Source organism: Dama dama, chromosome 15 (genome assembly GCF_033118175.1).
Source record: "Dama dama isolate Ldn47 chromosome 15, ASM3311817v1, whole genome shotgun sequence".
NCBI lineage: Eukaryota > Metazoa > Chordata > Mammalia > Artiodactyla > Cervidae > Dama > Dama dama.
Genome location: NC_083695.1, coordinates 55,191,388 through 55,205,850, shown reverse-complemented (window position 1 = coordinate 55,205,850; position 14,463 = coordinate 55,191,388). Strand labels below are relative to the sequence as shown.

The 14,463-nt window shown below is 36.2% G+C and overlaps 1 protein-coding gene across 1 annotated transcript in view; it reads left to right on the top strand.

Annotated features, from left to right (window-relative positions):
* The window catches only part of PRKG1 (protein kinase cGMP-dependent 1), a 1,349,869-nt gene that overhangs the window by 76,402 nt on the left and 1,259,004 nt on the right, over positions 1-14,463 (top strand). The window lies entirely within an intron of this gene.

Sequence of the window (14,463 nt, the reverse complement as noted above, 5' to 3'; positions counted from 1 at the left end):
GGTTTAAAAGAAAAGAACAAATGTGCTATTAATTTTGATTCATGTTAGCATTTTAAATTTTGATAATTTTCATAGGAGGATCTTAAAATTAATTTTTTAGAATGTCAGTGTGCACTTTTAGAGAAATGTAAATATTTATTTGAATTCTAACTTGAAAAAAATTGGATAAACTTTATATACTGTCAAGAGGGTGCCAGTGGTTGGTTCTTATGTTGATATTTTTTCCTTGTTAAGACTAGTTTTAAAAGGTGATCAACAGTGACATTTATTGTCAGGAAGTTAATGAATACTTCACATTTCAAGTATCTTGCTAAGAGTCATTATTTTCTAAATTAGTTTAATTTCAGTATCCATATAAATGTCAAGTTTCCATTTGTATTATTAAAGAAATTTTAATAGATAGAGCTTATTTGAGGGTCTGCTAATTATTGTCAAAGGAAGCCAATGTGATTTACCTGCTAATATGATTTACTTCAATAATGAATATGTTAAACAAACGTGTACAGTACTCCACTCATATGGAATAGAAAATGTGAACAGTAGAGGGCGCAATTGCACCTTCAGTTCTACATTTTAGCCCTTAGAAATTAGCATTTAATAGCTGAGAGAAAAATTTGAAGAATTTACTGTTTGCTGAATGTGCACTATTTATGGAATTGTGTTTAAAATAAAATAAGTCATGTAAAGGAGAAGTATAAATTTCAAAACTGTGTAATGTTTTCTTTGACCTTGGACTTTCAGAAAGTGACAAATTTAAATCTCAATTAGAAACTATTTCGTAAAAAATATTGTGTTTATCTGAATAAATAATTTTTTTTACATATAAAGAGGTAAGGCATGCATATCTCAATAAGATATTTCTCTTTTATAGAGCTTAATTACTGTTAATCAAAAATATTTTTTCCTTTTGGGAAATAACTGCTTCCAAAAGGATTATGTATATTGGTAACTGCAATACCACAAGACTGCGATTTCTTAGGAAAAAATATAAAGAAGACCCACTAGAAATAAATGATGCCATGTCAAGAGAGTTCTTACATTCAATAGTTAATAACATTCAGTTTTTGTTGAAGACCCAGAAGTTTCAGACAGTTGCAAATCAGAAACTTCAATTTCTCTCCTGAAGCAGCATTTTCCTATTGTAGTGTAAAGCTTCATTTATATAGATTAGCGGAGGATATGTGTGCAAAGCTTTGAATTTTTATCTCCAAGTTTGACTCTCTTCCATAAGTAGGGGTTTCCTTTTGTTTTTTTTAATAGGAAAAGTTTGGCTTAGGTTTTTCTAAGTTTGACAAAAATTAGCTTCATCACAAAACCTATATTCCCTGTGCAGTAAATTTGTATAATGTAGGAAACCTTCTTGCAGATTTTTTGAAGTTATAGGAAACATATACCAGAGAAATATTCCTTGTTTTGTATTAACAAACTTTACACCCCTGGCTTTTCGCTTAATTGGACAGTAATTTAACATTTAGCTTTCTGCTAACACCTAAAGGTTAGCATTGAAGGATTTGGTTAGTTAACCGTATTAAGCTTATGCTTTTGTTTGAAGGGTCCCTCCTGATATTCTATAGAAAGAGCAAAAGAAAGAATGAGACAGGAGAGGAAGAGAAGCATATTACTTTAAGAATTAGATTATTGAATTTAAAGTATTATTGGAGATAAATTTGCTTTTTGAACTTCATTTCAATCTGAACTTCCAGAGCCATTGTAAATGAGATGATCAGACAAAGCGTAGTCTTGGTTAATAATCACTGTCATAGGGTACTTATAATCGGAAGCATCTGCCCTCAAAATAATATGAAACACATTTTCTAAAAGATGTAGGTATTAAGAAGGACTACTAAAAACAGGCCAAATACAAATAAAGCAGTTGGCTTTTTGAAGTAGCTAGAACTTGTGACCAAAAGAAGACAATTTTGGGGGGAACAAAAGGAAAAAATTGCAGACTTGATGATGCAATAGATGCTGCCAGTGTTATATGAAAGATTGCTGAACCTTGAACACAATATATTATAAGTTTCAAGTAAGAAAGACTGTGAGATTATAGCAATTTAAAGGTGCATTAGAGAGTTGATTGTCAAGTGTAATTTGAAAAGGTGGTTGGGTATCAAAAAATAGCATTTCCTAGAAATATTTCAGGATGGCAGGTAGAAAGCACAGTTATCATGAGTCGTAATCAGGCAAATATGTGGTTCAAAGAGTGATACTTATGTTTTTATTTTTTCTTCAGGAAGAAAGCACATATTTAAACTGAGCCTCTGATCAATTTGATTTATTCCACACAGAAAAAATATGCAGGGCTAAAGTATAGAGGGCTAAAGTATCCATTTTCTGAAAAATTAATGTATCATATTTTTCATGTTGCTCTTTGCTATTCATTACCTGTATTCACTTCTAAGTTGCAAATTTCTAAATTGATATACACATGCACACCATATATCCCATGTGTGTGTATATGTGTGTGTATGCATACACAGCTGTATATGCATACATACACATACACACATATTACAGGCTAATTTTGGCCACAATATTTTAGTTTCAAAGTTTTCACCTAAGTGGATTTTTTTGAGTGGTTAGACCCACATTTGAACTTCCTAGAGGCAACAGATATCGCAAATATTTTCAGGAAGAGCATAGAAAATCAGTGCTATTTAGAACCCAGACAATCACATGACTTGCAGATTTCCTGATTGAGACCTGGGAGTTTAGGGTACCCTCATGGGTAGTTGTAGTGAAGTTTCTGAGGCTTATGATACATATATTTCTGAGTGACACATAGTGAGGGGTGCAAACTCTGAAACCCATATTGCATTGCATCAAAGGTCACCTAGTTCAGTTTGTTGGTTGGATCTCTTGGGGGAGAAAGGGACATTTTTTCTGTTTAGTGATGGTGGTGTGTTGTAAATACTAAATAAATATTTGTTGAATTCATTTAGTCCTACCTTTGTTCATTCAATGCGGTTAGCAAATATGTAGGAAGGGCCTACTTGTTCTAGGTGTTGGTGAACAAGATAGAGTTCCCTGCTTTTTTGCAGTTTACAGTCTAATGGATCAGATAACTATTAACAAATATCCTTGCAAATAATATATAATTATAAATCATGAAAGTGCTATTTTAAGGGAAAATACCAAAGAGATGATTCAGAAAGATTATCAGAAGAAGTGGTATATGAGAAAAGAACTAAACAATGAGATCATTGAATTACTGACTCAAGAGGTGAGAAAGGTGGTGATTGAGAAGCAATGGGATTAGTATTTTAGGATGGTGAAGGAGGTTAGGAGAAGGATTTTCCAGGCAGAAAAGGAATGACAAGTGGAAAAGTTCTAAAATGTTACACTGAAATTGTTTGGTGCCTGGAGATTTATAAGAAGTAAAATGTAACACGTATGTCAGTTCAGTTCAGTTCAGTTGCTCAGTCATGTCCGACTCTTTGCGACCCCATGGACTGCAGCACGCCAGGCTTCCCTGTCCTTCACTGACTCCTGGAGCTTGTTCAAATTCAAGTCCATCGAGTTGGTGATGCCATCCAACCATCTCATCCTCTGTCGTCCCCTTCTCCTCTTGCCCTCAATCTTTCCCAGCATCAGGATCTTTTCAAATGAGTCAGTTCGTCACATCAGGTGGCCGAAGTATTGGAGTTTCAGTTTCAACATCAGTCCTTCCAATGAGTGTTCAGGACTGATCTCCTTTAGGATGGACTGGTTGGATCTCCTTGCAGTCCAAGGGACTCTCAAGAGTCTTCTCCAACACCACAGTTCAAAAGCATCAATTCTTCCACGCTCAGCTTTCTTTACATTCTGTCTAACACTCACATCCATATATGACTACTGGAAAAACCATAGTTTTGACTAGACAGACCTTCGTTGGCAAAGTAATGTCTCTGCTTTTTAATATACTGTCTTGGTTTGTCATAGCTTTTCTTCCAAGGAGCAAGCATCTTTTAATAATATGTATGCAATTAATTATTACTCAGGTGCACTCCTGATTGCAGTCCTATTATCATTTTCCCTTGAACATTTTCCCAACCTGAGCAATAGTCCTACAACCCAGCCTAGTTTATAGAAAGGAAATGTGATTATGGGTCAAATGGCAATGTTAGTCCTTCCTGTAAGCACCATATTTGTCGTGTGTTCGTGGTTTTCTGTCATGTCATTGGCTGTGGTCACAGACTGGGTAGATTGTGGTTTTAAAGGGGAGATACTGGCCATTGGCAGTACTGTTGTTGGGACTAGGAAGAACTATTCATTCTTGTCCCTGATACTGCTATGTAGGTAAATTCTGATAAGGAATTCACAAATGGGGAAGGTGCTTGTAGTTTTCAGTGTCTCCAAAACAAAATCTTTTTGCCCTTGGAACCCTTTTTTGTTATACTTATCACCATTTTAAGGAACTAGTATTCATTAATTCACATTTTGAAGGAATACTGGGCTCTAGTATATGCCCTAATGGTTGAGGGCTTTCAGAATTATTGGGTTGCTACCAAAGCTGTCCACTGACCTCTGAGTTTAGCTTTTGTACCAGCTGTTACTATATTATTTTTCTTGGTTATTTGTGTTTTCTTCATCCGTTATTCCAATTTCTCACAATTGACTATTCCCTGATTCCAGAATATGAAAATTATGTAATATGTTAATACTTTGCTTTATAGATGTATCGGTGATTAAAACACATATACTTAGAATGTTAAAGTACAAAATCATTTTTTGAAAATAAAAATGTAATGCAAATTTTACATGCTGTGTATTTCAATGCATTTTAAAATAACATCTTTACTGTCTTTTTTTCTTTGCAAAATTTTGGTATAGTACTCCAGTGTGTGGGTGTGTACCAAGTCGCTTCAATTGTGTCTGATTCTTTGCAACCCCATGGACTGTAGCGCCCCAGGCTCCTCTGTCCATGGGATTCTCCAGGCAAGAATACTGGAGTGGGTTGCCATGCCCTCCAGGGAGGGGATCTTCCTGACCCAGGGATCAAACCCATGTCTCTTATGTCCCCTGAATTGGCAAGCAGGTTCTTTACCACTAGTGCCACCAGGGAAGCCCAGGGTACTCCCAGTAGAACATATTGAATGAATAAAATCACATTTGGGCCTATTCTAAAGTTGAATGGTCAAAATGTCATTAAATGACATTAAAATTGTCAAACAGTCTCAGACCAATTATGTGATTTGAGGGACTCAAAGCAAGTGTCACTATTTGAATTCTGAGAGTTCATAGTTTAGGTATTACCTTTTAATTTTTAAAAAACATAATTTATTTTATTAATTTATTTTTAGTTTTGGGTGTGCTGGGTCTTCCTCGCTGTGTGTGGGCTTTCTCTAGTTGCAGCTAGCAGGGGCTACTCTTCCTTGTAGTGAGGTAGGGAGTGGGCTTTCCATTGTGGTGTCCTCTCTTGTGGAACACAGGCTCTAGGGCTTGCGGGCTTCAGGAGTTGTAGCACTGGGGCTCAGTACTTGGGATGTGCGGGCTCTAGGGTGCAGGCACAGTAGCTATGGCACATGGTCTTAGCTGCCCTTCAACATGTGGATTCTTCTTGAACCAGGGATCAAGCTTGTGTCCCCTGCATTGGCAGTCGGATTCATAACCTCTGGACCACCAGGGAAGTCCTTGGTGTTACCTTTTAATTTCTATGAGTTGGAGACAAATTTTCTCTTTCATGGTGATGATGTGTTTCGTATTTTAAGTACTTTTAAAACCCGGTAATACAAAGACACTTGAACTGTGTATCTGGAAAGAGAAAAAGAGAGATGGTTTACTGTATTTCCACATGTAGATCTTTGTCAAATAAGGTAGGTGCAAAAAAATACATCCACCTGATGTGACTTTACTTTGACATAAGTGAGAGTTGATTAGGAAGAGTGTAGTGATGTGGTTTAATTTTCATACTTGTGAGGCATGTGAACACACACACACACACACACAGTCCTTCAAGTAATATAGATGCCCAAGTAGCAACAAAAGCTCTATATGGTTTGAATATACAGAGAGACACACTAGAAGTAATTAGACATTTAAAGGCATTTTAATATATTTTGTTCTCTGCAGCATATTAAAGTGTTCTTAATTAACTTTAACAATTATTAATTACTAAGAGATAAGAGGATTTTCATGTGAACTGAATCAGGCTTCTATGTACAGTATAAATAAAATGTCAAGAGAATGTATAATGTGACTTTCAGAACAGTATGTTGAGAATTAGGAGATTTGGGTTTTAAACTCTGCCTCATTTAACTTTCTTGCCATTTAAATTTCCTGAAATTTGAAATTAGGATGTTGAAATACATAGTCTTTCTGGTATATTTTCACTCAAAATTCTGAGATATCTATTATTCATAAAGAATAAGACTTTTGCTTCTTCTTTTAGAAGGTGAGGAGGGGTGGGGTGTCAAACCATAGCAGATATTGTCATCAGTCCTTTAGTTTTTTGTATTTTGGGAGTGCCCATGAGAGGGGCATAAAGTAACTAAGTTACATAACGGGCCATGTGTGGAAATGCTGTTAAGACAGGCAACTTAGAGTTCTCTGATTGCTCAGAACTGTTTGTTGGTCCTGATAGAGTGTTGGACCAGTGGGCTCTACAAAGTGGAAACAAGCAATTTTCTTCAAGTTCTCTATGTTCATAACAGTAGTAATTACTTTTAATGTTCCATAAATAAGTGTTTTGAAGATTACCATGTCATTTTTCCACTTAAAATTGGTATTTAATATAGATGCTTTTCTAAGGAAGATAGATGATTAGAATTTTGACTCTCTTCTATGGAAAGCTTAGATGAATTTTTCATGATAACTCCTTAAATTTGATCTTTGAGTAAAAACATTCTTACATATTGCAGTAACTCGAGACAGACTCTGATTTTTCTGCCTAATACCAACCAAAGTGTAGAGGTTCCTATTTTATATTTATTTATGTGGGGCATTAAAACCATATGATACTTAACATAGTGTTGTTGTGGCAAACTTATTTACTATGTATAGGTGTTTGCACATTTGTCTGTTTAACTCTGAGCAACTAATATTTAAAGTATTCTTACCTACCAGGTTAAATATGTGTGCTTTGAAAAGTGAATTTAAAAAAATCTAGCCTGAACAAGTTAGAAATTATTGAATGTTTTTTAGAAATAGTCTTATTTTTCAGTTGATAAGTCATGTTTGACTCTGTGCAAATTTGGAAAACTCAGCAGTGGCCACAGGACTGAAAAGGTCAGTTTTCATTCCAATCCCTAAGAATGGCAATGCCAAAGAATGCTCAAACGACTGTACAATTGCACTCATCTCACACACTAGTAAAGTAATACTCAAAATTCTCCAAGCCAGGCTTCAACAATAGGTGAATCGTGAACTTCCAGTTGTTCAAGCTGGTTTTAGAAAAGGCAGAGGAACCAGAGATCAAATTGCCAATATCTACTGGATCATTGAAAAAGTGAGAGAGTTCCAGAAAAAACATCTATTTCTGCTTTATTGACTATGCCAAAACCTTTGACTGTGTGGATCACAATAAACTGTGGAAAATTCTGAAAGAGATGGGAATACCAGACCACCTGACCTGCCTCTTGAGAAATCTTTATGCAGGTCAGGAAGCAACAGTTAGAACTGGACATGGACCAACAGACTGGTTCCAAATAGGAAAAGGAGTATGTCAAGGCTCTATAGTGTCACCCTGCTTATTTAATTTATATGCAGAGTACATCATGAGAAATACTGGACTGGATGCAGCACAAACTGGGATCAAGATTGCTGGGAGAAATATCAATAACCTCAGACATGCAGATGACACCACCCTTATGGCAGAAGTGAAGAACTAAAGAGCCTCTTGATGAAAATGAAAGAGGAGAGTGAAAAAGTTGGCTTAAAGCTCAACATTCAGAAAACTAAGATCATGGCATCTGGTCCCATCACTTCATGGCAAATAGATGGGAAAACAATGGAATCAGTGTCAGACTTTATATTTTTGGGCTCCAAAATCACTGCACATGTTGACTACAGCCATGAAATTAAAAGATGCTTGCTCCTTGGAAGAAAAGTTATAACCAACCTAGACAGCATATTAAAAGCAGAGACATTACTTTGCCAACAAAGGTGTATCTTGTCAAGGCTATGGTTTTTCCAGTAGTCATGTATGGATGTGAGAGTTGGACTACAAAGACAGCTGAGCACTGAAGAATTGATGCTTTTGAACTGCAGTGTTGGAGAAGACTCTTGAGAGTCCCTTGGCCTGCAAGGAGATCCAACCAGTCCATCCTAAAAGAAATCAATCCTGAATATTCATTGAAAGGACTGATGTTGAAGCTGAAACTCCAATACTTTGGCCACCTGATGCGAAGAGCTGACTCATTTGAAAAGACCCTGATGCTGGGAAAGATTGAAGATGGGAGGAGAAGTGGACGACAGAGGATGAGATGGTTGGATGGCATCACTGACTCAATGGACATGTGTTTGAGTAAGCTACAGGAGTTGGTGATGGACAGGGAGGCCTGGCATGCTGTAGTCTATGGGGTCGCAAAGAGTCGGACACAACTGAGTGACTGAACTGAACCCCATAGACTGCAGCATGCCAGGCTTCCCTGTCCTTCACTGTCTCCCGGAGTTTGCTCAAATTGATATCCATTGAATCAGTGATGCTATCTAACCATCTTGTCCTTTGCTGCTCTCCTTTCCTTCTGCCTTCAATCTTTCCCAGCATCAGAGTCTTTTTCAATGAGTCAGCTCTTAGTATCAGGTGGCCAAGGTATTGGAGCTTCAGCTTCAGCATCTGTCCTTCCAGTGAATATTCAGGGTTGATTTCCTTTAGGATTGATTGGTTTGATCTCCTTGCAGTCCAAGGGAGCCTCAAGAGTCTTCTCCAGCACCACAATTGAAAAGCATCTAGACATACACACTGGGCAAAGTGACTGATATTTTAACAGTTGGTTACAAATACATAGCATAGTGTTTGCATCTCATGAACCCCAGCCTAGGGCTCTATCCTTGTTTCAAGGGTAATGCTTTTATAACTATTGTGTACCATATGTTGACCCTAGAATGACATCTATGTTTTTACCAGCCAACTATTTCATTTGTGTATCATTAGAGATGGATTTCTGGCTTCCATTTCATGATAATTATGTAAAAATCAAATATCAAGGGTTTCTTTAATTTGAAGTTAGTTTATATTTACTTTTCCATTAAGTTCACAAGAGTGAAGATTTCTATACATTTCTCGACTATATCTTTTTGCCTATAGCTTCCCCTCTCCTCCAAATCTCTGATATTCTCAGTTGTATTTTGCCGTCTTTCTCTGGCTTAGTTCATTCAAGTTATTTACTGATAGAAAGTCAATTCACTGAAACTTGTACTCTATTATCTTTCTTACATCTTCAGTACTTGCCCACCTTACTAATTTTAAGAGGTTCTCAAGAAGAGTGTTTTTTTTTATTTGTTTGTTTTGCTTTTACTTTAAATCTGGATTACAAAACAAGTGGGAGGGAAATGGCCAAGTTATATCAGTGGTTAAATGCTATTTAAAATAAAAGGAACAATAAAAAAATCATTGACTCAGAGCTATTCTCCTGTAAGCCACATGCTATCAAATAATGTTTTAAATACAAAATTACCTTTGCAAATATTTTTGAATACTTTGTGGGAAATGCTGATCATTGAGTTAGGAAATGATGTACATTTAATCTGCCAGAAAAATCACTACTGAAATGGAACTGATAAACTGTAATTTATTAATCAGATACAGGGATGTTGCCTACTCATGTGTATATTCACTGGACTTAAATTTAGTAAGATGTTTTGTGAATAAAGCATTTTAAATTCCATTTTACACATTAAAAACTTTTCCATTTATGAAGAACACCACAGAAAACAGAATACTTTTCTTCTTAAAAAACGTTTATTTCTTCTGGTCTTTGGAGATGATCAGCTGAGTAAAGAGTACAAAGAAATATTCTTCTTGGTAAATAGCACATGGCTTTCCATGCACATTAGTTTAGGCTGAGGTCCAGTAATAACTTAGCATCATCTTATGCAGTGGAATATAAGAATTCATTTCAACTAATATTAAGTATGACACTAATTCGGTATTAAACTCTAAGCACATTAGCAAGTATGGTACAAGGCACTATGACTTTCCATGTCTCTGCAGTAAGTTTTTCATCATTAATGTTTTATGTTTTTTTTTCCCTTTTCCATGCACAACTTATCATTTGTGATAGTGTGACTTCAGAGCAGCCCTACCATTAGAAATTTTATTTATATTCATTTAAATATGTATTCCCGATGACCAAATCTAGTCACCAAACACAATAATCATAATCATATAATCCTGTAAGAGTTAATCAAATAGCAGGAACTTGAATTGTTGTGCTTAGTCTCTTAAGAATCCAATCTGTCTAAATTCTAGATTTTTATAAGAGCAAACCAAAAAGAGAGCCTTGAATCCTTGTCTGACTTATCAAAGTAATTAAAATTCTATTGTCTGACTCCTCTCCCCTTTACAGTCCAAAGACAATTCCTGTGGTGTATTAGTATGCATTGAAATTGGATGATTGCTTTCCTAAAACATATTCACAGAAACAAATGTGTAAATGGGTTTGTAATGTGCTTAAAACAATAGGTATTATTATTACAGATCTTCCTTGGTTTTACTTTTCTATCAGTAACTTTGAATACAAAATATGAAAATATTTGTAAAATAGAGAGGCTTTGCATTCCTGAATTATAGAGGATGATCAGCCTTCCTGGTTTGCCCAGGACCAAGGTGTAACTAGGACTTTAGTGTAAAAAGTAGGACAGTCCCAACCAATTTTAATATTAAAACAAGGTCAATCCCAGGTAAATGGGTACAAGTTGGTGACCATAAACCGAAGATGAAATGAGGCTGAAATGAAGACAGTTTGGGGAAAAGGAACTTTTAAAAAATATTTTTCCTACTGTTTTACAATTTTCCAAATTTCTCCTCTTCCCACGTCCCTAACTCCAAAGTCAGGCCAGTTAATGTTAATTAATACCTTATCACTCTGGATCCAGAAGAAGACATTACCAACCCTTGGAAGTCCTGCAGAACACAGTGAGGGGCAGTGGTAGGGGAATGAGCTCTGCACCAAATGGTCTGGATTTGATATTAGGTGAGTGATGAGATGGTTAGATAGCATCACTGACTATGTGGACATGAATTTGAGCAAACTCCAGGAGATAATGGAGGAAAGAGGAGCCTGGTGTGCTACAATTCATGGGGTAGCAGACTCAGACACAGCTTAGAGACTGAACAACAACACAAGGTGAGTGATTCTCTGCTTCCCTTTTCTCACATATAAAAGGAAATGATGTCCAACTCATAAGATTACATGAACAGTGCTTGTTATACATTAAGTGTTCCAGGAAGTTAGTTATTTTTATTGTGGTCACGATTAAGATGGACATTTTAGAGCAAACTAGTGTGTTTACCACTATTAGTTACCTTTATATCTAGGTTCTTCTGTAAGGGGCTGCTTACATGACCTATAAAGCTTAGTTATGTTTTTGGTTTGTTTTTGGTTTTGTTTTTTGCCGTTCAAGACATGTACATGAAATGACAGAAGGAAGTTTTGATTTGCAGACTCTTGTAGGAAATGTTTGGTTCAGCTTAGTTGCTCAGTTGTGTCCGACTCTTTGCGACCCCATGGACTGAAGCATGCCAGGCCTCCATGTCCATAGCACCAGTGGAATGGGCAGCTGGATGACAAAATTATCACAGTTATTTTGAGGCTAACTATGTTTTTAGTGTAGAATAATACATTCAAAAGACTTTTTTTTTAATTGCCAATATTACGATAAAGCTGAATTACTGAAGGTCTCATTAAGTGATTCTGAGATCCCATTAAGTAAGGTGTGGTATTAGTTATTCTCAATCATGAGGGTTGGATGCAGAATTGAAGAGCATTAATATGCCACAGGTGGATCTGGCTACTGGAATTTTGCTCCTGTTAGAGCTATAACAAAGAGAGACTGCTGAAAAGTTACTCTGGAATTCCAGTATATGAATTAAGTTCCTTCAAAATGACATTGTTCTATGCTTTAGCATCTAACATCAAGACCTCATCCCAACTAGGCAGTGGGAAAGCTGAATATATGCAGTTTCAGTCCACCCCAAATTTGCGGCAGCCACTTTCTAATAGCAGAAAGTAAGCTTGTGTGTGATCTGTGATATTATAACTTAGCCAATTAAGTTTATTATAAGACATATAGTAAATATATCTGTCTGTTGAAATGAAACTATAATACCTAGATTTTGTATGTATTTATTTCCAGCATTTACCAAATGCAATGCAAAAGATGTTTTAAGAAAATATTAGAATCACCCAAAAGGTAGAGATAGAAAACCAAGGTCCCTCAAGATTTAAACAAACAGTCAAGGACATCACTGAAATACTTAAAATATTTATTTTGACTTTAAAAATAGAAAAGCCTAGAATTCAGGATTTTTCATATATAAAATATTCAAAGATAATTTTATTTTTTTCATTATATACAGTAATGCAGCCAAATATATTCTTATAACTTGAACATCTTTTAAAGTGTAAGTCAAATTGTAATAGCCATATCTTCTCAGCTGTTTACTTTCTTTGCATTTATTACAACAAATTTCTGATTCTCACCATGGGATTCATCAAGGAATATATTTTGTATCACAAGAATTCCATTTAAAATGAAAATGTAACATCCTCTAGTGGTATATAGATTATGGTAGTTTAGTGAAAAATATTTACATAACAGTGGAAGAAATTTCATTTTTGTTTAAAAAAACTTTTTTCTTGGTTTAAATGCAATTTTTTATTTTTGGGGAAAATGCTTTAGTTTCTTTTATCCTTTTTATGTGTAGACAAGCTTTCTACAAATGAAGAAGAATCTTCTTACTTTGTGCTGCTCAAAGACATTAAGTAACCCCATTTAAGCCTCAAATGAACCTTACAGCATAATCTTGCTTAGCAGTTGTCTAATGATGTCCCCTATACAATGCCCCTGATATATTTTTAGACATAAACTCTTGGGCTCCTGAACCCCTATAAGAGATCTATAGGAAAGGAGTCTCATTAAGTTTTTGACATTTTCCCATGGAATTAAAGAATTCCCATAGGTTAAATAAGATAAGAATTTGGCCTTTTGCCTGGAAGAAGGAAAATGTCATGGAAGCTCTTTTAGAAAAGAGTCAGTTATACAAAGCCGGAGCACTTCTGCTTGGTTTAGTTTTCATTAAAACAACAGTAATTCAGAACTATTTACTGCTCTCAGTATTTGTAAGTTATTCATGTTTGTTTGGGGGAATCATTCCCCTTGTACAATGCATTCTGAAATAAATGCACTTCTGAAAACATCCACATTGGAAAGCAGAACAATTGTGTCATATCATGTCTAGTGAGAGAATTAAATCATAATCTGGGTAGAATGTTTAGGATTGTGTATCCTTTTTCATTTATACCTTAATTACAGACAAAATTAAATATACTTTACATCAAAAAGCTTATTAAGGTGACACTAGCTAGCTGGTTCTGTTCTTTTCTTTCCTCCTTTTTTCCTCATTCGCCTCCCCATTTTCCTTTTTGCTCTTCTTAGAACAGGTTGTGTATTCAAAAGCAAAAGTGAGCACTTTTTTTGAGACTGATACATGTCCTTGGCTAATGTAGATTCCAGTGAATAGTTCTGGATTGCAATTCAGAATCTTAGTGTATCTTCTGTCTACTTTGTTTTATTTAGTGTTAAGGAATGGCCAAATAGAACATCGAGGATTATAACATTGAGTTCTCAAGAATCGTAATTAAAGGACTGCTAATAAAGATGCTAAAAATTTAAATGACTCGGTGAAGATTTAGGTAAATATGAGGAATTTAAGTGTTATGGAAGATTCTAAGCATGATAGAAGAATTGGCCTTGGACAGAAAGGATGCTATCTAAATTGTCATCATTTTAGGAAATACGGAGCAGGCAGGGATGGGGGCGGTGGGGGTGGGGCGGTACGGTGTACAGTTTACCCCGGCCCGTCTAGGGTCCCCCCTTTTCTTTAAGATTTTCTCTCTTCGTCAGAGTTTGTGTCTTGCCGTTCAAGGGGAAGGCTAGCGCCCTAACAGTTTGCTTACTAAGAAAGTAATTTTAGGTTCAATTTCAGAGTGAACTTTTTCGAATACCGCAGTGATTTTGACCTGCCCGCCTCCCACCCCCGACTCCCCGCTGCAAATTCAGCAAGTGGAAGGAGGAAGGCCCTTCCACGAACTATTCCGCAGACACTGGTTAAGTGGGACGGACAGTGGGGAAGCTGAGCAGCCTTCTAGGGCTCAGTCCCATCCCGTTCTGGCCTTTGCCCTAAGAAGAGTTCATGAATCCGAGTTTAGAAGCAGCGGAAAGGGGAGTCATTCGAAGCAGCTGGAAACGCTGGCGCGGGTGGGGGTGGGATCAGAAGCTCCCCCTCGCCCCCAAAAGCACCCGGGTGTGAGTGGAAACCCC